The sequence below is a fragment of the Diceros bicornis genome, chromosome 28 (genome assembly GCF_020826845.1).
Source record: "Diceros bicornis minor isolate mBicDic1 chromosome 28, mDicBic1.mat.cur, whole genome shotgun sequence".
Lineage (NCBI taxonomy): Eukaryota > Metazoa > Chordata > Mammalia > Perissodactyla > Rhinocerotidae > Diceros > Diceros bicornis.
In genome coordinates, this window is record NC_080767.1 from 3,985,138 (window position 1) to 4,010,142 (window position 25,005).

Genomic DNA, 25,005 nt, shown 5'->3' on the forward strand with positions numbered 1-25,005 from the left:
CCCTTCATCTGAAGAACTCAGTCTGTCAAGGTAGGAACTAAATCTTTCCTAATTCTCTGTGGTCCTCCTCTCTCTCCCTAACCTACATCCTCAGAAGAGATAAGATTCACAGCAAATTCTCAACCTCTAGAGACTTCTAACTGTAGCAGTTAGAAGCCAGGCACTTGGGAGTATAGATGTGTGTGTGTGTCTGTGTATTTATGTTGAAAAGCAGGAGGGGGAGAGGTAGGACATTTATTAGCACCCTGCATAGGAACTTTCCCTTGGGCCCCAGGTTATTTGGATTCATTTGTAATTAGAGCTGAAAGGGACCTTAAGAGGTCATCTGATTCAGCTTTCTGCCTCCACACAGGTGCTATGAGCTGCGCTAAGGAGGCAATCATATGGTTGACCTAATGGAGAAAGGCATAGACTTGCTGGCTGGATCAGCAGAGGACAAGATTTTTTTTCTAGGTATAATCCCTTTTGGGCAGAGAGAGACCTGGGACAAAGCTGGGCTTATTATTTTTTTATGAAATAAAGGAAAGCGACCTTTTACAGCTCAGTGAGGGTCAGTGGCTTCCAGCTTATTCTTTTCCTGGGTATAATTCCCAGTGCTGCAGTCTCCATTCATTGAATTGGGGCCTTGGGAGCTTCAGGCACAGCCTGAGAGGTAAAAGGCTTGGAACCTGCTGAGGGTTCCTTCCCTGGATATTCTCTGTCAGTGATTTTGATCACCTTAAAGGTGCCTGCATATTCCCGGTTCATATGGGAGGAAACAGACTTGGGGAAAAGAAGATAGACCCACACCAGATGGTCCTAGGAAAGAGCCCATTCTCCTTCAGAGCCAGGCATCTTCTAGAGTGTTCGTATTTGACTTTGGGGAGTGGACTTTTAACAGATCCTTTCTGTAACATATTTGAGAAGCCAAAAGCAAAGCAAGCTCTGTGCTTCGAAAGAGGACTCTATATTAGGGAGGCCTGATCCAGCTGGCTGTGTCTGGGAGAGCCCTTCAGGCGAGGCCTCTTCTAGCACACTCCCAACGTGCTGACTGGCCTCAGTTGGTGTCCAAAATAACATAATACCCGTTTGGAACAGTGGCCTCCTCAGCTAGGAGCAGCTACACACAACCCAAAGGAAAGACAGATGAGCTGCTGGGCGTTGGCTGCTGTTCCATTTGTGGAACCAGACTCCTGATGCTGTAGCCACATGCTTTCAGGCATCTAATAGCCTGTTTATTCTCTCCTTGCAACTCAGCCCAGATACCCACAGGAATCATTGTTACCACGAATTCTTTTTTTTTTTTTTTTTTTTTGGCTACGCAGAATTTTTATTATATACTTATTGAAAGAGCTCTTTTACATTTATTTAGACATAGATTTTTATCACATCACTCTTGTGCATTCATAACAGGGAAAATATAAGTGAAATAAATTGATTAAGGTATTCCTAAAATTTCGCCACTTTCAGAATCTGACTCTTGGGCCGGCCCCGTGGCTTAGCGGTTAGGTGCGCGCACTCCACTGCTGGCGGCCCGGGTTCGGATCCCGGGCGCGCACCGACGCACTGCTTCTCCGGCCTGGCTGAGGCCGCGTCCCACATACAGCAACTAGAAGGATATGCAACTACGACATACAACTATCTACTGGGGCTTTGGGGAAAAAGAAAAAAATAAATAAAATTATTAAAAAAAAAAAAGAGTGTTGGTGATTTGGTGATGTAGCATTTCTTTCTTTCTTTCTTTCTTTTTTTTGGCATCCCAGAGTAGGCTCAAATGATACAGCATTTCTTAATAGAGGGCACAGTGCTGTCACCAGGAATCTCCTCCAAGCACTCGCTAGTACCCATTCTGGGAGTTTTGATCCTGCTGTTTTCTTTCTTTTTTTTTTTTAATTGTGAAATTTTTGTTGTACGTTATTGTTTATCAATCACCATATAAGTGCATCCCTCCACCCCCTTGTGCCCACTCCCCACCCCACTAGCCCCTGGTAACCACCAGACAGTTCCATCTGTCCGTGTGTTGGTTTATATTCCACATATAAACCGTGAAATCGTGCACTGTCTGTCTTTCTCTTTCTGACTTATTTCACTTAACATAATACCCTCCGGGTCCATCCATGTTGTTGCAAATGGGACGATTTTGTCTTTTTTTATGGCTGAGTAATATTCCACGGTATATATATACCACATCTTCTTTATCCAATGTCAGTTGAGGGACACTTGGGTTGCTTCCATGTGTTGCCTATAGTGAATAATGCTACAATGAACATAGGGCTGCATAAGCCTCTTTGGATCGTTGATTTCGGGTTCGTTGGGTAGATTCCCAGTAGTGGGATAGCTGGATCATAGGGTATTTCTATTTTTAATTCTTTGAGGAATCTCCATACTGTTTTCCATAGAGGTTGCACCAGTTTGCATTCCCATCAGCAGTGGATTAGGGTTCCCATTTCTCCACAGCCTCTCCAGCATTTGTTGCTTTTTGTCTTGGTGATTATAGCCATTCTAACGGGTGTAAGATGATATCTTAGTGTGGTTTTGATTTGCATTTCCCTGATGATTAGTGATGTTGAGCATCTTTTCATGTGCCTATTGGCCTTCTGTATATCTTCTTTGGAGAAGTGTCTGTTCCTTTCCTCTTCCCATTTTTTGATCGGGTTGTTTGTTTTTTTGTTATTCAGTTGTGTGAGTTCTTTATATATTTTGGAGATTAATCCCTTGTCAGATATATGGTTTGCAAATATTTTTTCCCAGCTGGTGGGTTCCCCATTCATTTTGATCCTGGTTTCATTTGCCTTGTAGAAGCTCTTTAATCTGATGAAGTCTCACTTGTTTATTTTTTCTTTTATTTCCCTTGTCTGAGTAGACATGGAATTCAGAAAGATCCCTTTGTGGCTGATGGCAAGTAGTGTACTACCTATATTTTCCTCCAGGAGTTTTATAGTTTCAGGTCTCATCTTCAGGTCTTGGATCCATTTTGAGTTCATTTTTGTGTATGGCGAAAGAGGATGGGCCACTTTCATTCTTTTGCAAGTGGCTGTCCAATTTTCCCAGCACCATTTATTGAAGAGACTTTATTTTCTCCACTGTATGTCCTTAGCTCGTTTGTCAAAGATTAGCTGCCCATAGATATGAGGTTTTATTTCGGGACTTTCAATTCTGTTCCACTGATCTGTGTGTCTGTTTTTGTACCAGTACCATGCTGTTTTAATTACTATCGCTTTGTAGTATGTTTTGAAGTCAGGGATTGTGATGTCTCCAGCCTTGTTCTTCTTTTTCAGGATTGCTTTAGCTATACGGGGTCTTTTGTTGCCCCATATGAATGTTAGTATTCTTTGTTCTATTTCTGTGAAGAATGTCCTTGGGATTCTGATTGGGATTGCATTGAATCTATAGATTGCTTTAGGTAGTATGGACATTTTAACTATGTTTATTCTTCCAATCCAAGTGCATGGAATATTTTTCCGTTTCTTTATGTCATCATTGATTTCACTCAATAAGGTCTTATAGTTTTCATTGTATAGGGCTTTCACTTCCTTGGTTAAATTTACTCCCAGATATTTTATTCTTTTTGTTGCAATTGTAAATTGGATTATCTTCTTGAGTTCTCTTTCTGTTAGTTCGTGGTTGGTATTTAGAAATGCAACTGATTTCTATAAGTTGATTTTGTACCCTGCCACTTGGCTGTAGTTGTTGATTATTTCTAATAGTTTTCCAATGGATTCTTTAGGGTTTTCTGTATATCAGATCATGTCATCTGCAAACAGTGGGAGTTTCACTTCTTGCTTATTTGGGTTCGTTTTATTCCTTTTTCTTGCCTAATTGCTCTGGCCAGAACCTCCAGTACTGTGTTGAATAAGAGTGGTGAGAGTGGGCACCCTTGTCTTGTCCCTGTTTTCAGAGGGATGGCTTTCAGTTTTTCCCCATTGAGTATGACGTTGGCTGTGGGTTTGTCATATATGGCCTTTATTATGTTAAGGTACTTTCCTTCTATACCCATTTTGTTGAGAGTTTTTATCATAAATGGATGTTGGATCTTGTCAAAAGCCTTCTCTGCATCTATTGAGATGATCATATGGTTTTTATTCCTTGTTTTGTTAATGTGGTGTATCACATTGATTGATTTGTGGATGTTGAACCATCCCTGTGTCCCTGGTGTAAATCCCACTTGATCATAGTGTATGATCTTTTTAATGTATTGCTGTATTCGGTTTGCCAATATTTTGTTGAGGATTTTTGCATCTATGTTCATCAGGGATATTGGTCTGTAGTTTTCCTTCTTAGTATTGTCTTTGCCTGGCTTTGGTTCAGGGTGATGTTGGCCTCGTAGAATGTGTTGGGAAGTGTTCCATCTTCCTCTATTTTTTGGAATAGTTTGGGAAGGATATGTATTAAGTCTTCTGTGAATGTTTGGTAAAATTTTCCAGAGAAGCCATCTGGTCCTGGACTTTTATTTTTGGGGGGGGTTTTGATTACTGTTTCAATCTCTTTACTTGTGATTGTGATTGGTCTATTCAGGTTCTCTATTTCTTCTTGATTCAGTTTTGGGAGGTTGTATGAGTCTAGGAATTTATCTATTTCTTCTATATTGTCCAATTTGTTGGCATTATAGTTTTTCATAGTATTCTTTTATAATCTTGTATTTCTGTAGTATCTGTTGTAATTTCTCCTTTTTCATTTCTAATTTTATTTATTTGAGCCTTCTCTCTTTTTTTCTTGGTGAGTCTGGCTAAAGGTTTGTCAATTTTGTTTATCTTCTCAAAGAACAAGCTCTTTGTTTCATTGATACTTTCTACTATTTTTTTTAATTTCAATTTCATTTATTTCTGCTCGATTTTTATTATTTCCCTCCTTCTGCTGACTTTAGGTTTTGTTCTTCTTTTTCTAATTCTGTTAGGCATAGTTTGAGGTTGCTTATTTGGGCTTTTTCTTGTTTGTTAAGGTGGGCCATATGAGTTGGTATGGTGTATTTTCATTTTCATTTGTCTCCAGATACACTTTGATTTCTCCTTTAGTTTCATCAATGATCCATTGGTTGTTTAGTAGCATGTTGTTGAGTCTCCACAGCTTTGTCGCTTTCCTGTTTTTTTCCTTGTAGTTGATTTCTCACTTCATGGCATTATGGTCTGAAAACATGCTTGTTATGATTTCAATCTTCTTAAATTTATATAGGCATGCCTTGTTTCCCAACATATGGTCTATTCTTGAGAATATTCCATGTGTGCTTGAGAAGAATGTGTAATCTGCTGTGTTTGGATGCAGTGCTCTGTATATGGATGCAGTGCTCTGTATGTGTCTAAGTCCATCTCATCTGGTTTTTCGTTTAGGTCCATTATTTCCTTATTTATTTTCTGTCTGGATGATCTGTCCATTGATGAGAGTGAAGTGTTAAGATCCCCTACTACTATTGTGTTGTTTTTAATAGCTCCTTTTAGGTTTGTTAATAGTTATGTACCTTGGTGCTCCTGTATTGGGTGCATATATATTTAAAAGTGATATGTCTTCTTGGTGGAGTGTCCCTTCTATCATTATATATTGCCCTTCTTTGTCTCTCATTACCTGTTTTATCTTGAAGTCAACTTTGTCTGATATGAGTATGGCAACACCTGCTTTCTTTTATTTGCCATTAGCTTGGAGTATTGTCTTCCATCCTTTCACTTTGAGCCTGTGTTTGTCTTTAGAGCTGAGATGTGTTTCCTGGAGGCAGCACATTATTGAATCTTGTTTTTTAATCCGTCCCACCACTCTGTGTCTTTTGATTGGAGAGTTCAGTTCATTTACATTTAGGGTAATTATTGATACATGGGGGCTTGTTGTTGTTATTTTATCACTCTTTTTCCGGTTCTGTTGCATTTCTTTTGTTTCTCGTCCCGTGTGTTTCAGACTACCAATTCAGTTTGGTAGTTTTGTATGGGGGTTCTCTTAGTTTTCTCTTTCTTTGCCATGTGTGATTCTGTTCTGATTATTTGGTTAGTGGTTACCATGAAGTTTGTATAAAAAATCTCATGGATGTGATAGTCCATTTTTTGATGGCCTCTTATTCCCTTAGACTAGGTCGATTCGATCCCTTTCCTCTTCCCCTTCTAAGTTATTGTTGTCACATCTTATTCCTTCTTGTGTTGTGAGTTCGTGTTTAACCTGATGAGGTTATATTTATGCTTGTTGCTTACCTTCCCTTGATCTTTGGTTTTATAATTAAGTGTTTGCCAGTCTATTTTGATAGAGGACTGCAATTTTTCTGGTTTTGTCGACCTATTTTCCTCCTCGTTCAAAGCTTTGAATCCCCTTTCTCTTTTTTTCCTCAGGCATGAGGGCCTTCTTGAGCACTTCTTGTAGTGGGGGTCTTATGGCAATGAACTCCCTTAGCTTTTGTTTATCTGGGATAGTTATTATTTCTCCATCATATCTGAAGGATATTTTTGCTGGATAGAGTATTCTTGGCTGAAAGTTGTGTCCTTCAGAATTTTGAATATATCGTTCCACTGTCTCCTAGCCTGTAAAGTTTCTGTTGAGAAATCAGCTGAGAGCCTGATAGGAAATCCTATGTATGTTTTTTTTTTTGTTTTTTTGTTTTTTGTTTAGCTGCCCTTAATATTTTTTCTTTGTCGTTGACTTTTGCTGGCTTTACTACTATATGCCTTGAAGAAGAGGGTCTTTTCGTGTTGATATATTTAGGAGATCTGTTTATTTCATTCACTAGTATTTCCAGCTCCTTCCCCAGGTTTGGGAAGTTCTCAGATATTATTTCTTTGAACAAGTTCTCTCCTCCTTTTTCCCTCTCTTCTCCCTCTGGAATACCTATAATCCTTAGGTGGGTTTCCTAATTGAGTCGGATATTTCTCAGAGAGTTTCTTCATTTCTTTTTAGTCTTAGTTCTGTTTTCTCCTCCATCTGGAGCATTTCTGCATTGCTGTTCTAAATATTGCTAATTCTTTCCTCCATATTGTCAGCTCTGATGCTTAAGGCTTCCAGATTTGTCTTTATCTCCTCTATTGTGTTTTTCATCTCTAAGATTTCTGATTAGTTTTTTTTACTAGTTTCAGTCTCTTTTGTGAAGAAACTCCTGATTTCATTGAATTGTCTGTCTATGTTTTCTTGTATTTCATTAAGCTTTTTTATGATGGCTATTTTGCATTCTCTGTCATTAAGGTTATACATTTCTGTGCTTTCCGGGTTGACTTTGGGGTGCTTGTCATTTTCCTTTTGGTCTGGAGATTTAATATATTTTTGCATGGTGCCTGTCGGTGTTGGCTTACTTTTCCTCATAGTGAAAATATATGGTCGCAGTTTCCTCTTGTTGCCACTTGGTGGGGCTCAAGGCCTGTGTATTCTGGCCTGGCTCAATCCACAGGCACTCTCATTGGTCCCTGGCTGATCTGAGGCATGGCTGAGTGGAGGCTGCTGGGGGGGAAGCGTGGGAACAGCTGGAGCTGGAGCGTGGGAACAACTGAGACTGGAGCGCAGCTAGGCCAAAGCAGCTGGGGCTCGGGTGCAGGTGGGTTGAAGCAGCTGCAGCTGAAGTGCCGCTGGGCCAAAGAAGCAGGAGCTGGAGTGCCGCTGTGCTGAAGAAGCTGGAACTGGAGTGCGCTGGGCCGAAGAAGGAAGAGCTGGAATGCCACTGGGCCAAAGAAGCTGGAACTGGATTGCGCTGGCCCAAAGAAGCTGGAACTGGAGTGCGCTAGGCCAAAGAAGCTGGAGCTGGAGCACCTCTGGGCCGAAGAAGCTGGAACTGGAGTGCGCTGGGCCAAAGAAGGAGGAGCTGGAGCACCGCTGGGCTGAAGCAGCTAGGACTGGAGTGTGCTGGGCTGAAGAAGGAGGAGCTGGAGTGCTGCTGGGCCAAAAATGCTGGAACTGGAGTGCAGTGGGCCAAAGTTGCTGGCACCAAGTCAGCTGGAGGCTGAGCACAGGCCAAGCTGAGGCAGCTGGAGTCCAGGGGAGGGGGGATGGTCAAGCTGAAGGAGCTGGGGGTGGGGCATGGTCCAGCTGAAGGAGCTGGGGCTGTGGCATAGTGGAGCCAGGGAAGCTGGGACCATGGCTTGGTCCAACTGGAGCAGCTGGGGCTGTGGCGTGGTGGGGCCTGAGCTGCTGCTGCCTCTGGAGTGGGGGCACAGGCTCAACCCACTGCTGCTCGGGCCCAGGCACCTGGGGGCCGCTGCCTTTGGCTGTGGGGTGCGGTCACGCTGCCCCTGTCGGTGCTTCCCAGGCACCTTGGGGCCACTGCCTCTGGGGACGGGGCTGAGCCGAAGCACTGCTGTGCTGAAGCACCAGTCGGGTGGGCTAGGTGGGGAAAGGGCGCTTACTTTCACCTTCCCGATCTCAGAGGTTTCTCACCTGGCTGTCACTCTCTGCTCTCCTGAGGGGCTAGCTTGTTGAAACAACCCTCACAACAGTTCTGCTCCCTCTGTAGGGGGATCCCCATGGGCTGTGAGGGATCTTGGAGAGGCCGGTTTTCGCAAGGCAAGCCACACCTCCCCCTCCTCTGAGAGCCGCGTGGTCTCAGTCTCTGGGTCGCAGTCCTTGGGGAAGGAAGAGAGCTCTTTTACCTCCTTCCACTTACTCTGGGGATTCCAGCACCTCAGTCCTTGGGTGTATAGCTGCCTGAGTGCCTCAGACATCCCCTGTGTTGTGTGAATAGCTTCTGTTGGAATATGAATGTCCTTTTTGTTGTGTCTTAGAGGGGGAGAGTTCAGTGTGGGAAGCTCACTCTGCCATGATGCTAACATCACTCCCACCATGAATTCTTAAATGTCCAGATTCTTTCAGCATCTTTCACACATTTCAGAGAGAAGTACTTGTAGGAAATTCAGAGTCTCCATCAAATCTCATGGCGTATAAAGACGTGGAACCGTGGCAGGCATGGAGAGTAGTTATACAAACTGACTTTCCTGAATTCTTGTAGAAGGTTCATTTCTGTACTCAGAAGTAAGTCTGTTATTAGTGCAGTTAATCGACATCATTTTCCAAACATTCGATTTGAGAGCCCTGAAGAAGGAGAGAAGAGATGGTTTCTATCAGTTAATTGTTTGTTTCACTCCCCATTTCCCCCAGCCCAACAAACCGTGCTCAGTCTTGCCTTTGCCCAGAGGTTTTCAGAATTTCTTCCTCTGAACCCTAGGGTCCCCTGGAGGTGCCTTTGGGGCTCCCACAATGGAGAGAGGGAGTTGGAGTGTATGGGACTGTAGGCCTCCCCTGCTTCAACCAGAGCAGCTTTGTTTTATGTATTGGGCTGAAAAAGTTTGGAACCACTGCTCTAACCTTATCTCACATCCTGAAATGTCTTTCTTGCTGCCTGAGCCCTCTCCAGAGGCATGTTGGCAATGATTTTAACAAAATTATGAGACCCTCGAGTTGGGCTCTTACCCCTGAACATCCAGCACAGGGCCTTATACACAGTAAGAGTGCAGTGGATGCTCCTTGGCGTGATTGTGTGCTCACTTGATTAATTGACTACTGAGATGACAATAATTAATGGCCTCAGGATGCTTCTAGATCAGAGAAGAGAGCATATAATATATCATAGTTTACTTTGACTTTTTATGATTTGAGCACTTCTGATGTTTCCTACTGGAATCAATCATGCAGTCTGAGATGAAAACATGGCCAAAAGGAGTTACCTAACGTAGGTTGTTGCTGGTGCAGAGGATACCTGAGTAGGTCAACACAAGCAAAAATACTTTCTGTTGATTTCCAAAGACGTGTCCTGAGGTGAAAGGTAAGCAGAGTGATTATTGGGAAAGACTAGGGACAGAGGTCTACTAAGATCACATAGTCTTATCTATTTTTTAGTACTGCTTGCTTTTGCCAAAAATTACCTTCCTGGGTAGTTTCCAAAACTACTCAGTGTCTCGATTGTGGGAAATGCAGATCTTTTTCTTCACTAAGCTACACTTATAACACCATCCAAGCTGTTTATCTGCAGCCTCCTGTGTACATCTGCATATCTTTTTTGGGGGATGGGGGAGTGGCTTTATTTTGTTTTTAATTAACTTACATGTTTTATAAAAGTTATATATACATTTGGTTTTGTAAAAAGCCAAATAATAAAAAAAGGACATTAGTGGAAAAACTGGCAAAATCCAAATAGTCTGCAAGTTTAGTTAATAGTAATGTACTCAATATTAATTTCTTTGTTTCGACAAATGTACCAGGATTATGTAAGATGCTAACATTAGGGGAATTGGTTGAAGGACATACAGGAACTCTCTGAAATATCTTTGTAACTTTTCTAAAAATTATTTCAAAATAAATAGTTAGGGACTGGCCCTGTGGCGTAGTGGTTGAGTTCACACTCTCTGCCTCAGCAGCTCAGAGTTCGCTGGTTCAGATCCTCGGCGCAGACCTACTCACAGCTCATCAAGCTATGCTGAGGTGGCATCCCACATAGAACAACCAGAAGGACCTACAACTAGGATATACAATGATGTACTGGGGCTTTGGGGAGAACAGAAAAGAAAAAAGAGAAAGACTGGCAACAGATGTTAGCTCAGGGCCAATCTTCCTCAAAAAAATACAAATAAATAAATAAATAGTTAATTTCCAAAATCTAAAATTATTCCAAAATAAATAGTTAATTTTTAAAAGTTTATACACAGCAAAAAAAAAAATCACAATGAAAAAAATGCCAAATAGTGCCAAATCTGGGACAATCTGAGCATCAAAATCAATAATACTGTAATGGGTTATGACCCATTGAATAAAAACAAAAAGAATCCAAGAGTCTATACTGATATCAAATAAAGAATGAAAGAAAGGAAGGAAAAGGGAAGTCTTTCTTATATTAGAACGCCAACTAATAAATGTAGAGGGAATAATAGAGAGAAAAATCATCGTTTTTCAACCATCACAGTAAATAACTGATTCAGACAAAAATCATCAATGGATGTTAGCATTTTTACAGAATAATAATCATGCTTTCCATTTCTATAAAACGTTTATAGGGTATAGAGCACTTCCACAGACTGTGTTGGGTAGGCTACTGTTCAGATCTATAGCAGGAGGTGTAGTGTGTCTCCCTTTAGCCTCCATGTCGTTTTTTTCACCTAGTGACTCCCTGTAAAATGGCCTGGTCCAAGCCTAGGAATGCTGAGTAACCAATGGTTATACTCATATGTTTTATTTTCACCAGCCCTAGATCTCTCTAATAACTTCTTGCTACTTATCTTTGAGATTTTATCCTTTACTTAAAACATTTCACACATAGCTGGCTTGTATTCTGTATCTGATATTTTTAATATCTGAAGTCCTTGCAGATTACATCTATTATTTGTTGTTTTCTCTGTTATTCACTCATAGTATCTTGCTTCCGTGTGTATTTGTGATCTTTGATATAAACTAATTTTTGCTTGCTCTTTAGTTTGGAGAATCCTATCAACTTAAGTTGGGGATATTTTCCTCCAGCAAAGATTTGTATCTGCTTCTGCCAAAAGTTGGGGGGAACCCAACTTGAGCTTACTTAGAGGGTCTCAGCTTAATGTGGAGTCTCAGGTTTGGCTCCCTCACCATTCTAGAGCTCCAAGGCTTGTCGTTCTGATTGCAGTTAGAATGCTCTGGGAATTGGCCTACAACGAACTCTAGTCGTCCCCCTTGCTTATCCACAGCTCATGATTTGTTTTTTCCCCTTTTTGGGGATGGAGAGAGTAGCCTTAGAGATTTCTCCTGTTTACTGCAAGCCCTGGTGCTTTAAAAAGTAAATGTTATACAGGATCTCATTTTTTGCAGTAGAAGAGACTCCTTTAATATCTTGTTCACTATAATGCAGAAAGCAGAAGTCTCTCTGTACAATTTGATACCCTACTTTTTTTATTAGCTTTTAAGCATTTGTCTATACCAGTACACATTCATTATAAACATAATTTCTATGGTTCCATTGTATTCCATTGCATGGCTAGACCACTGTTTAATTAGCCGTTTTTCTATTGGATATTTAGAATATTTTCAATTTTTCGCTGTTGCAAGTAATACTGCAGTAAACATCATTGTGGAAATGTGAGGTAAGTCAGGGGAGTTGGGGATATAAAGAAAAAGCATAGCTGTTACTCTGGGCAAGTGTTGCAAACTCAGATGCTTTATAGGATCTGGGCAAATAATGCAAATGAGTAAAGTGAGCCAGTGAAGCTGGCTTGATACGAAACACTATAAGGAGCAGGGGGAGCATGTCAAACTGAAGGCAGATGCCTGTCTTATGAAGGCCGCCACTTCTCAGCTCCAGCTGATTGTTACAATCTAGGAATGAAGGCCTGGTTTGGTCAGTTCTGACTTTTCAAGCAAGACAAACTGTAAATCCAGATTTATTTATATATTTCTTAGAAATCTCCAAAATTTTTATGGTGGCGTTTTTACTGTATAAGCCCCATAAGACCTGTTGATGCGCAAGATATGACTGTCAGGCTGTCACTTTGCAACCTTTGCTCTAGGATCGTAACTGTGGGATCAAAAATGGTAGGGAAGTACTAACTGAAGACACAGCTGCTCAGTCATCTTTCCATCCTCAGCATGAAAATGGAGAGAAACGAGGGGTTAAGAGTTTAATATCTTGGCACTGAAGATTTATTTACTAAGCACTTTACTAAGGCTCAGCTTTTTGGTTTTCATCTTCCTTCTTTCCTCTCCTCCTTCTCATCAGATGTGCTATTCTCAGGCTACGCTAACCTTCCAAAAGCTGACTTGGGTCCAGCTAGCCTGCTGGGCTTGCCATCCAGTAGCTTTATCAAATAAACATGGCTGGTGCCCTACTAAGTGCCAAGGCTCTGTGCTCGGAATTACTTACCAAGATGTGAGACAGCTGCACACTCCAAAAGTGTGCTGTCATCTAGAGATAAATAACAAAATAAAATGGCCAAGGCTTGGTACCAAATGAATTGTACAGACAACTGATATTGAAGAAGTTCAGAAGAAGGACTTCCAAGATAAAGAAAAGCTTCCAGGCATGGTAGAATTTGAGCTAGATCCTTAAAAAAAAAAGAAAAGAAAAAAAAAAAGCAGGGGGCTGCCTGGTTGTGTAGTGGTTAAGTTTGCACACTCCACTTCTGCGGCCCTGGGTTCGCAGGTTTGGATCCCCTACGCACCGCTTATCAAGCCATGCTGTGGTGGCATCCCACATAAAATAGAGGGAGATGGGCACAGATGTTAGCTCAGGGCCAGTCTTCCTCAGCAAAAAGAGGAGGATTGGCAACAGATGTTAGCTCAGGGCTAATCATCCTCACAAAAAAAAAAAAGCAAGGAAATAGGGAGAGCATTCCAGATATCTTCCCAGTGGAGTGAGCCAAAACTCAGAATTTTGAATAAATTTGGCATGCAATGGAACATGGTTGGATAAATAGGAAGGAACTTTGAACACCACATTAAGGAATTTGAATTATCCTGTAGGCCGTGGGGAGCCGCTGAAGAGCCTTTTAGTAGTAAGGTGACGTATTGAAGGCAGTGCTTTGGGGAGATTAATCTTGTGTCAGTATTTAGGATAGCTGGGAGGAAAGAGCCAGAATGAAACCAAGAAAACTAGTTAGAAGACTGTATAATAATTCAAAGGAGAGAGAATGCAGGTCTGAATTAGGATGATAGGAGTGGGGATGGAAACTTGACAGGCAATGTAACAAGTGGTTAAGAACACTGAGTTTGGAGTCAGACGTTTACTGACTGAGTTGTCTTAGGAAGATTATTTAATATCCCTGTGCCTCAGATTTCTCATCTGTAAAATAGAGATAATAATACTTAGCTTGGAGAGTAGTTATATGGATTAAATGAGATAATGTAAGTAAGTACTTAACATAATAGTTGGAATATAGTAAAAGCACGATAAATTTATTAGATCAATGCCTAAAACATTAGAAGGAAGACTCAGCATGTCTTGGTGATGGAATGTAAAGAGATTCCAGATAACTCGTAGATTTTCAAGCTTGTGTTACTGGTCGTCCAAAGAAAGATGATTTGAAATAGAAAAACCAATTTGGCTTTAGATGTGTTGAATTTGAGGTAATTGTAAGAAGAACCTAGTAGGCTATTGGGCATTGGTAAGTTCAGGAAGAATGAAAGATTTGGAAATCAACAGTATAGTGGGAAGGGCTAAACACTTCTCAGGTTGAAAAGACTTCAGATCTGAGCCTTGCTGTAAATCTGCGTTTAAATATGGACCAGTTATTGTTTTATTAAACAATGAAGAAAGAATGATCTAAGAGGTTGAACTAGGAGAGTTGGTGTGATAGAAAGGAAAAGAGGGTTTTCAGTAGTAGAGGATGGCTAAGTGTCAGACAATTTAAATGTTATAAGTTCAAAAATTATAAGTGCTTCAGACAGTTCAAGTATTAGAAGAAGATAGACTTCTGGTGATGAAGAAATGGTTAAGGAGAAAGTAGAGTTAACATAGTCCCTTCTTTTAAGAATTTTGGTGTTGAAAAAACAGAAGAAAGAGAGAATTGCCTGAAGTCCTTGGGTTGACATGTCAGTGATACCCTCCGCTTTCTGGTACCACTGAGATTCCAGCACCCCACCCTACCCCAGCCCCACCCAGTTACAGAGCTTTCAAAGACTTCTGCCCCTGTGGATATGAGCAACACCATTCACTGCTGCTGCTGGGTTTTTTTGTTTGTTTGTGTGTGTGTGAGTGAGGAAGATCAGCCCTGAGCTAACATCCATGCCAATCCTCCTCTTTTTGCTGAGGAAGGTTGGCCCTGGGCTAACATCTGTGCCCATCTTCCTCTACTTTATATGGGACACCGCCACAGCATGGACTGACGAGTGGTGCATTGGTGCACGCCCAGGATCCAAACCTGCAAACCCCGGGCCACCGAAGTGGAGCGTGCAAACTTAACCACTATGCCACCAGGCCAGCCCCTGCTGCTGCTTTTTTTTAACAGCTTTATTGAGCTATAATTGATTTGCCATATGTTTCACTATTTAAAGTATGCAATTCAGTTGTTTTTAGTATATTCACAGAGTTGTGCAACCATTACCATAATCTAATTTTAGGACATTTGCATCATCCCAATAAGAAATCCCGTACCCATTAACAATCATTCCTGATCTTCCCCTCCCCCAAGTCCCTGGGAGCCACTAATCTACTTTTTGTTTCCACAGATTTGCCTGGTCTGGACATTTCATATAAATGCAGTCAAACAATATGTGATCTTTTGTGTTTGGTTTCTTTCACTTAGCATAATGTTTTCAAGGTTCATCTATGTTGTCATGTATTTCAGTACTTACTCCTTTTTATTGCTGAATAATATTCCATTTTATGAATATACCACATTTCACATATCCATCTGTTGATGGATATTTGGGTTGTTCTCACTTTTTGACTATTACGAACAATGCTGCTATGAACATTCATATGTAAGCTTTTGTGTGAACATATATTTTCATTTCTTTTGGGGATGTATCAAGCAGTAAAATTTCTGGGTCATATGGTAATTCTGTGTTTAACATTTTGAGGAACTGCTAGACTGTTTTCCAAAGTGACTGCACCATTTTACAATCCTCCCAGCAACATATGAGGGTTCTGATTTCTCCACATTATCATCAATGCTGACTTTTTGATTTTAGCCATTCTAGTCGGGTGAAGTAGGATCTCATTGTAGTTTTGATTTGCACTTCCCTTACATCGAATGATGTTGAGATTCTTCTAATGTGCTTACTGACCATTTGTATGTCTTCTTTAGAGATGTGTCCATTCATATCCTCTGCTCATTTTTTAATTGGGTTATATGTCTTTTTATTATTGAGTTGTAAGAGTTCTTTATATATTCTGGATAGAAGTTCCTTATCAGATATATGATTTGCAAATATTTTCTCCCATTCTGTGGGTTGTCTTTTCACTGTCTTGATTGTGTCCTTTGAAGCACCAAAGTCTAACATTTTTAAGAAGTCTATCTTATCTATTTTTTCTTTTGTCGCTTGTACTTTTGGTATCATGTCTAAGAATGCGTTGCCTAACTCAAAGTCATGAAGAGTTATTCCTTTTCTTTCTAAACTTTCTTTTAATACATCTTTTTTTTCACATGAACAGCAGGGGTCTTCTTTTCCCAGCCTTTTGAGTCAGGTCTGGCCACCACTCACTCTCACATACACTCAAGGAACATCTCTTTTTAGACTACTCTTCTTCACTGAGACTCTTGACTAACCACCTTCTATATGCCAAGGACTATGCTAGGTTTTATGAGAAACACAAAATGAAAATGATACTGTCTTATGTGCTGGATATTGGGAATAAAAAGATGACTATAACTTGGACTTTGCAGTCTGGATGAGACATTAAGGTGGATATGCAAAAAGAACAATAACCATGTCAAGTGATAAATGATTTACTTAATCAAAATCTCTCATGGACTGACGCTAGTTTCTGGTGAAGTTTGCATCAGTATGCAATCAAATGAGAAAAATAATGACAGTATGCTTTCTTTTATGAAAAGATGATGACAGTTGATGTAAAAGTCTTATTTTTTTTAATGATGCTACTTGGCAATATAAGAAATTGGCACTCCTATATTGATCTCCTGGTTTTTGTGGGATTTTTTTTTCTTTTCTGTAAAATCAACAACCTGCAGCCATGGGTTCAGAAGACAGATCATTTCTGGCTCTGGGGTGATCACTGAAGACTTGATGGAGGAGTTGATCTGGGCCTTGTAGGTTTTGGATAATTCTGAGTATAGCCAAGTGTAACAGGCAGGAGAATCTGAACAAATGCAGCAGAGTGGAAATGAGCTTATGAAACAGATTTGAAGCACTACATGATGGGGTGTGGGAAGTAAGTTTGGGTAGAGAGGGAGTAGACAGCCAAGATAGAGGACCTTGAAAGCCAAAATGAGGAGTTTGAACTTGATTCTCTGGGTAATGGGAAACCATTAAAAGGGGCAGGAGGAGTAACATATTGAAGAAAGATGGTGCTTTAGGGAGATGAATCTGGCAGTACTAGAAGGTAAATTGCAGGTGAGAAGACTAGTTAGGAGGCAATTGAGGTTTACAATGTGACAGTATTTGTATTTTGTTTCTAGCCAGAGTATAATTTGATCTTTCATCAAAAGCCCTATAGATCTTTGGCAGAAGTGGGTGGAAAGTAGGTGACAATGTGGTCTGTGAGGTGGTGAAGTAAGCCAAGCATGGAAAATATGCTTCCACCTTCTATAGGCACCTGAAAACATTTCCTTTTTTGTGTGTGTGAGAAAGATTAGCCCTGAGCTAATATCCAATGCCAATCCTCCTCTTTTTGCTGAGGAAGATTGGCCCTGGACTAACATCTGTGCCCATCCTCCTCTACTTTATATGGGACGCTGCCACAGCATGGCTTGACAAGCGGTGCGTCGGTGTGCGCCTGGATTCTGAACCTGCGAACCCCGGGCCGCCGAAGCAGAGCGCACACACTTAACCGCTATGCCACTGGGCCAGCCCCTGAAAACATTTCCTAAGCAGTGGCTGTCCAGTGCAGTGCATGGCTTAGCCTCACAGAATTTAGAGGCTGGGCCCAGACCTCTCACAATAAGAAGCTAGAACTCCAAGCACTTGGCCATGGAGATTGACTCTGCCCTAGCCTGCAGCTGCTTATCCAACCCCCTGTGAGGTCTGTGTCAGCTAGGGGAGAGGGAAGTACGACGACACCATTTCTGCTCCTTTCAGCTTCCCTGGAAGTGTCCCTAATGGTTATTTTTATTAACAGCAGTGTCTTTGTCTCCTTCCCTTCCTCATTGTTTCCTGCTTTGTAGGATCAAGGGGCCATGGCCCCTCAAATAAGTCAAGGTTGGAGATAGGTTTTGGGGTCTTTAGCCGCTTCTGTTCTTCTCTCTACAACTCAGCACATCTCAGCATATGGTCAATGGGCACGTGGGTCTCATAGCAAATGGAAGAAGCAATAGGGGAAAGAAACTACATCTCTTCTGGATCCTGAGCGGTGGCTGCTGTGGTGCTGGCCAGTGGACCCAAGGCTTCTTTCTAGGGACCTGAAATCCAAGGGCTTGGCTATAGAGTCCAGATAGTTGTCAACACTGGGAGGAGCCCTAGGCGGAGCTAATGCTTGGGGGCCAAGCCTAGCTTGAGACCATCTCTGTGTTCAAGGGTAGCAGCAGGGGGCAGTGGCATGAAGTGGACAGAGACAGTGCTGCTACTTACTGTACAGTTGGCTCTGGCTGTGACTTCTCCACTGTTTACTGATTCCCACAGAACTGGCCCAGAACCTGAGGAGGGTAGAGCAGGGAAGGGGTGGAGGGCTCTGTAGATCTGCAGGCAGAACTGAGATTTTTCTCTGGCCTACGGGAGACCACTCCCTTTCCTTAGCCTTCCTTTCCCTAGAATAATAGGCTTCCTGGCCTCTCGGCTTGGCCAGATGGATTCTGCCTCCCCACAGGCCCAGCTGGGCCCCACTCAGCACTGAACAAAAAGTGATGTAGATGAGAGGGAAGGTTCTGCTCTAGCCACACCAGCAGACCCGTTGAAGATCCAGGGAACTGAATTGGTCCCTGTGTTAGGAAGGGGACCTTCAGCCAACTTGTCCTAAGGCTCACTACCACTCTATGCATAGAACAATGGCCCAGTCTCTCTTTCTTCTGCGACAGTCCCCATTTCTCTGAAGAGGCACACCCTAGAAAGACTAACCCCAGGTCTAGCTGGGCATCCACGAGGACTGGTCTCTGCAGCCTCCCTTCGGGTCTTCAGGAACCGCCTCCCTGGCTGGCTACTCCACCCCAAGGCTAGTCTGGAATCCTAGTGAAAAAAAAAAGCTGGAAAACAAGGAGTCATTCAGAGTGGGTGAAAAGAGGAGGGAGAGGTTTCTGGGTAAGATCTAAAAGGAGGGGCCTGAGGAAGGAAGGAAGCTCTAAGCCTCTGCCCAGACTTTTTCCCCGAGGCTCCTAGGGACAAGAGAGGAGCTAGGCCCAGCTCTCCCTCATTTTCTTTGCTGCCTTGAGAGTTCTCCTCTTCCAGCACTGGCTGCCGCTGTGGCTGGCTCCTTTCTCTCCCCTCCCCCTTCCTTTAGGCTAAAGGCCCACAGGGACTGACAGGGAGGGAGTGCTGAGCGGCTGTACTGTGGACATGCCCGCTCCTTTCCCTTCCCCCTTCCCTTGGCAGCAACGTCACCACAGCACCAACGGCAGCGGCAGCAGCAAGGATACTGGGGCTGGGATTGCGCAGCCTCCCTGCATTAGCAGCGATGCCATTGTATTAACAGAAATCAGATCTCAGGAAGTCGGCCCAGTTCCTCCTGTGTGGTCCTGTGGAACAGTGCCTCAGCTGGAACTGTCAAGGTAGAGCTTGATCAGAGTGCAAAAGGAACAGAAGCCTCCGGGTACAGCTCAAGGCTCCTTGCAGAGGTATGGCTCGGGGGAGCTGGGGGGAGGGGCAGGGCAGAGACGCCAGGATAACCCATCAGCACGTTTGAGCCCTGGCTTCTGAGGGTTGGCTTTGTCTTTCCGAAAGGGAGAGAGAGTGAGAGTGAGCATGAGAGCAAACATTAGACAAGCTTGTCCATGCATACATTGGGCTGTGGTGCAGAGGTGGGGAAAAGCCGTCTTGGGCTAATGCTGTTTTGTCAAGAAGCAGAAGATCCCCTCCTTCCTTTCTGGGCATTTCTAATGAAGCTGCTATAGTGTAGGTCAGGGTGGAAGGGGTCAGATCTAGAAATAAAGGCTTAATGGGAGGAGACACCCCTAAATCTACTACAAGTTTATGATGGAGAACATGCAGGGATCCACGCAGCTTTCAAGAGACGGGGCTGGGAAGCATCGAGCTCATCCTTTCCCTTCACACACATACATACATGCTCATAGACACACATACCATATCTCTGGTGCTATGGGAGCCAGCAGGCTCCAGGTGAGGATGAAGTAAGAAAGAATGTTGACCAAGAAGCTCCACCCTGTATGGGGGGCTGGGGGTGGGGGCAGTCCCTGTAATGCCTTGGGCACCTGACCTGTTATAATCAGTCTTCTTATACAGACTTAGATTCCTAACAGGAAGAGACCTAAGCGTAAGCTGATACTCCCGAATCTACCCTCCTGCTCTCTACCCTTCAGTCCTCCCCAAGAGAGGACCCAGACAGGAAAAACGTTATCAGTGCTACTGAGGCTAGTCATCAGATCTCAGGTCAAGGTCAGATTGCTAGAGAATAGCAACTGAGTACCACTGTCTTCCCCTTCCTCCTTCAGGAGGCCAAAAACAGAGGGAAGGGCTTCTGTGACTGGCAGAAAGATGCTGATGACCAAAAAGAGTTCCTTAAATTTCCATTTCCATTGACCACCTTGGCTGGTCAAGGAAAAGGTCCTATTAGCCTATTCAAAAACATAGGCTAATAGGAGTCAGTAGTTCCATGTTGTGCGAGTGTGTGGTTGGGAAATACACTGGGAAGTTGTGGAAGGTTGTTAGTTCCCAGGAAGCATCTAGGGATGTGCACTACAGAGCAGGGGAAAGGGGCCTTGGGGACTGTGAATGGGGCAGGGAGATTAGGGCTGTGATCTGGGGCAGGAGGTGGGATTGAAGAGTGTTATTAGAGCATGGGGCAGTAATATGAAAGGGACTGTAAGTTCAGAGAATAGAGAAGTGGGTAAACACAAACTATGTAAGTGGAGGCTAGAGCTTGGGGCTATCCAGGAAGGGTAGGAAGCAGCTGCTGTGGTGGCAGAGTAAATGCAGGGACTTCAGGAAGAGGGCGTGGCCCTGATCCTCTTCTTTGGGAGGCAGTTATAGTGGAAAGAATTAAGAACTGGGCAGGGCCTGCCCTGTGGCTTAGCGGTTAAGTGTGCGTGCTCCACTACTGGCAGCCTGGGTTTGGATCCCCGGCGCGCACCGACACACCACTTGTCCAGCTATGCTGAGGCCGCGTCCCACATACAGCAACTAGAAGGATGTGCAACTATGACATACAACTATCTACTGTGGCTTTGGGGGAAAAACAGGAGGAGGATTGGCAATAGATGTTATCTCAGAGCCGGTCTTCCTCAGCAAAAAGAGGAGGATTGGCATGGATGTTAGCTCAGGGCTGATGTTCCTCACAAAAAGAAAAAAAAAAAGAATTGGGCAGACCTGGGTTTGCATGCCCAGCTGTGTAATTGTGGGCAAACTACTTATACTGACTGAGCTTCAGTTTTCTCATCTGTAAAATGGGAGTGATTAGCCTCCTTTAAAGGGTTATAGTGGAATTAGAAACAATATGTGTAAATCACCTGGCATGTAAGTGCTCAGTAAATGACCACTAATAAATAGTGTTATTATGATAGGTCCCAAGAGACACTCATTGGGATGAGGCCCAGGAAAAGGGCCCTCATGGAAAGCTTTCCCTGATTCTGGAGAGCTAGACTTCATAACTTTATGCTGGCTGAGCCCACCACTCCACTATCTACCAAGTTGGCATATCTAGATGGCCCATCATCTGAGAAGCTTTCTTCCATTTCTTCGTATTTTGGAGTCTCTGTTCCTTCCCCGTCTTCATCTGCTGTGTCTCTCCGTTTAATCAGGGCACAAACAGAGTCTGGAAGGAGCTCTTCCACTTCCTGGTTTTCTCTCACCTCTGTTAGGGCTCATAGGCCACAGTGTTAAACTTGTCTTGTTATAGAACAAGTCACTCCCAGGAAAGAAGTCTAAGAGAGATGCTTTCAGTAAGTGTGCTCTGTGGGGTTTGAAATCAGGTCATGTGTACAATATACTCATTACATTCTTAACTGATCAAGAAAAAAGGTCAAAAGTTAGGATTCCTGAGTCCCATCTTAATTCTGTCATTTATTCCCTGAGTGATCTTGGGCAAGTCATTTCATTTTTGTGGTTGTTGATTTCCTTATTTTTTAACATGAAAGGGGCTTTGCCCACTTTTGAGAGTTGTTATGAGGATCAGTGAGATGACATACATAAAAAAGTGCTTTGTAAAAAATGTGAAAGTATAGAGGGAAAGGCATGAATACAAAATCTCACAAGATATCTGCAGAGCTTCACCTGAGTTGGCTGAACTGGAGTTGTCTGTGGAGGAACTATTAGGCATTTCCTCTGGTTGTGTGGAGATCAGGAGGAAATAAGACCTTCTCTGAGATACAAAAATATAAAATTAAATGAAATCAACCAGTGAAAGAGCTTTACACTTAAAATAGGATTCAACACAACCTAAATGTAAAAGCTAAAACTATACAGCTTTTAGAAAACAACAGGAAAATTTCTTTATGATCTTGAGATAGGCAAAGATTTCTCAGGACGCAGAAAACTTTAACCATAAAAGAAAAAAACTCCATAATGGGACTTCATAAAATTAAAATTTTCTATTAATTAAAAAGCACCATTAAGAAAACAAATAAGCAAGCCACGGGCTGAGAGAAAATATTCTCAAGACCTATGTCTGACAAAGGACTTGTGTCCACAATAAATAAAAAACGCCTACAACTCAATAATAAAAAGACAAGTCAATTTTTTAAATGGGTAAAATAGGAGTCAACAAGGGCCGGCCCTGTGGCTTAGCGGTTGAGTCTGCGCGCTCCACTGCTGGTAGCCCGGGTTCGGATCCGGGGCACGCACCGCTTCTCCGGCCATGTTGGGCCCGTGTCCCACATACAGCAACTAGAGGGATGTGCAGCTATGACGTGGAACTATCTGCTGGGGCTTTGGGGGGAAAATAAATAAATAAATAAAATCTTAAAAAAAAAAAAAAATAGGAGTCAACAAATAACCAAGCACCTACCGTGTTTCAAGCACTGTGTAGGTTCTAGGGACACAGTGTTGACTGTATCACAGTTTCTGACCTCAAAGAACCACACTCTAGTCTGGGGGACAGACATGTAAACATAATATTATAATACCAGCACCCTCCAGCCAAAGGTTCTTAGGTTCTTCGTCACCTTCCATATCCGTTTGTTCTTTATCCCTAGTTTAGAGGATCAGCTTTCTAGACTCTGTGTGTCACTTTGTTTTGTCATTTGAATGCATATATGACCCAGTAATGGTTCTGTGAGTCAAAATCATAAATTCTTATGTGTGTATACTTGTAAATGCCTCTTGAAAATGGTGCTTTAAAAGTGGGGGCGGGGATAGAGAGTATTCATTGAAGATCAAGTGATGGCTGTAGCCAATAGGTACTCCTAAAATTACTGCTATATGTACAAGAACGTTCTCTATGGTCCTTTTAGTCTAGGCCTTGGATTATGGCCTGGACCCTGGGGAAACCCAGTAACATGTGTAAGGGGAAGCTCCCTCCCCAAGCCCCGAACCCACAGTATCTGTAGCATTTAAAGAAAAAAAACTTTAAATTATGTACATAATGGGTATTTATTATATACAAATTAGAAAATACAGATGAAGCAAAAAGAATAAAATTAAAAATAACCCAAAATCAGGGCCAGCCCCGTGGCTTAGCGGTTAAGTGTGCGTGCTCCACTACTGGCGGCCCAGGTTCGGATCCCGTGCGCGCACAGACGCACCACTTCTCTGGCCATGCTGAGACTGTGTCCCACATACAGCAACTAGAAGGATGTGCAGCTATGACATACAACTCTCTACTGGGGCTTTGGGGGGAAAATAAATAAATAAATAAAATTAAGAAAAAAAAAATAAATAATGGCTTTGTTAAGATATAATTCACATACCATAAAATTCTGTAGTTTTGATTTTAATAACAGACTTGTGTAACCATCGCCACTGTCTGATTTCAGAACATTTTCATCACCCACTCCAAAGAGAACCTTTGTACCCATGAGCAGTCACTCCCCAGTTCCCAGTCCCTGGCAATCACTAATCTACTTTGTCTTTCTGTGGATTTGCCCATTTTTGACATTTCATGTAAATGGAATCATACAAAAAAGCCTTTTATGACTGGCTTCTTTGACTTACCTTTTTGAGGTTCATTCGTGTTATAGCATGTATCAGTACTCCATTCCTTTTGTTGCTACGTAATATTTTGTTATATGGATAGACCACATTACATGTATCCAGTCATCAGTTGATGGACATTTGGGTTGTTTCTACTTTTTTGGCTACTGTGAATAACGCTGCTATGAATATTCATATACAAGCTTTTGTGTGAACATATGTTTTTCATTTCTCTTGGGGATATACCTAGGAGTAGAATTGCTGGGTCATATGGTAACTCTAATGTTTAACATTTTGAGGAACTACCAGACTGTTTTTCCAAAATGGCCGCACCATTTTATAATTCCTCCAGTGATGTTTGAGGGTTCCAGTTTCTCCACGTCCTCAACAACATTTGTTATTGTCTGTCTTTTATCTTAGCCATTGTAGTGGGTGTGAAGTGGTATCTCATTGTGGTTTTTATTTCTCTAATGACTAATGATGTTGAGCATCTTTTCACGTGCTTATTGACCATTTGTGTGTTGTCTTTGGTGAAATGTCTATTCAGGTTCTTTGCCCAGTTTTTAATTGGGTTATATGTCTTTTTATTGTTGAGTTTTTGTTGGGTTATATGTTTTTATTGTTTATTGATGACTATAAGAGTTCTTTATATATTCTAATCAGGAGTCTCTTATCAGATATATGATTTGAAAATATTTTCTCCCATTCTGTGGATTGTCTTTTCACTTTCTTGATGGTATCCTTTGAAGCACAAAGGTTTTTAATTTTTATGAAGTCCACTTCATCTATTTTCTCATTTATCACTTGGGCTTTTGGTGTCGTAGCTAAGAAACCATTGCCTAATCCAGAGATTTACTCCTATGTTTTCTTTTCTAATTCTTAATCTTGTAGCTCAGTTTAGCCTCTCTAGTTTCTGCCTTTCTTCATACCTACTCATTACCCCAATCAACACACAAAGGCTTGGAAGTCCAATAAAGGAGCATTACTCTCAGAAACGAAAGGAGGAAGAAAGGTGGTAAATACTTGCTTTTTAATTTTAATGTAATTTAACTTAACACAAATAATTATATTTTAATACTGTGTCCCTCACACATGTATTTATTAGCCATTTGGATTTTTTCTTTAATATATTGTCTGTTCATGTCCTTGAGCATGTGTGACTTGCCTAGCTCTTTATATACTCCACATGAAGAGCTGTAATCCTATGATCTAAATGAGTTAAATTTTAAAAGTTGGTGGTATTAAGCCTTCAACTAAATGATGAAGAACTTAGGC

At 42.1% G+C, this 25,005-nt stretch overlaps 1 protein-coding gene across 4 annotated transcripts in view; it reads left to right on the forward strand.

Annotated features, from left to right (window-relative positions):
- Window positions 1-25,005, forward strand: part of RUSC2 (RUN and SH3 domain containing 2) — a 68,459-nt gene that overhangs the window by 27,320 nt on the left and 16,134 nt on the right. Inside the window, exon 1 of one of the 4 annotated variants that reach the window (XM_058523459.1) lies at window positions 18,785-19,262. The exons of 2 other annotated variants lie outside the window; for them this stretch is intronic. The gene's annotated coding sequence lies outside the window, so the exon portion shown is untranslated. Of the gene's footprint in view, window positions 1-18,784; window positions 19,263-25,005 lie in introns of those variants that run through there. One more of the 4 variants, XM_058523461.1, reaches the window with a different exon arrangement.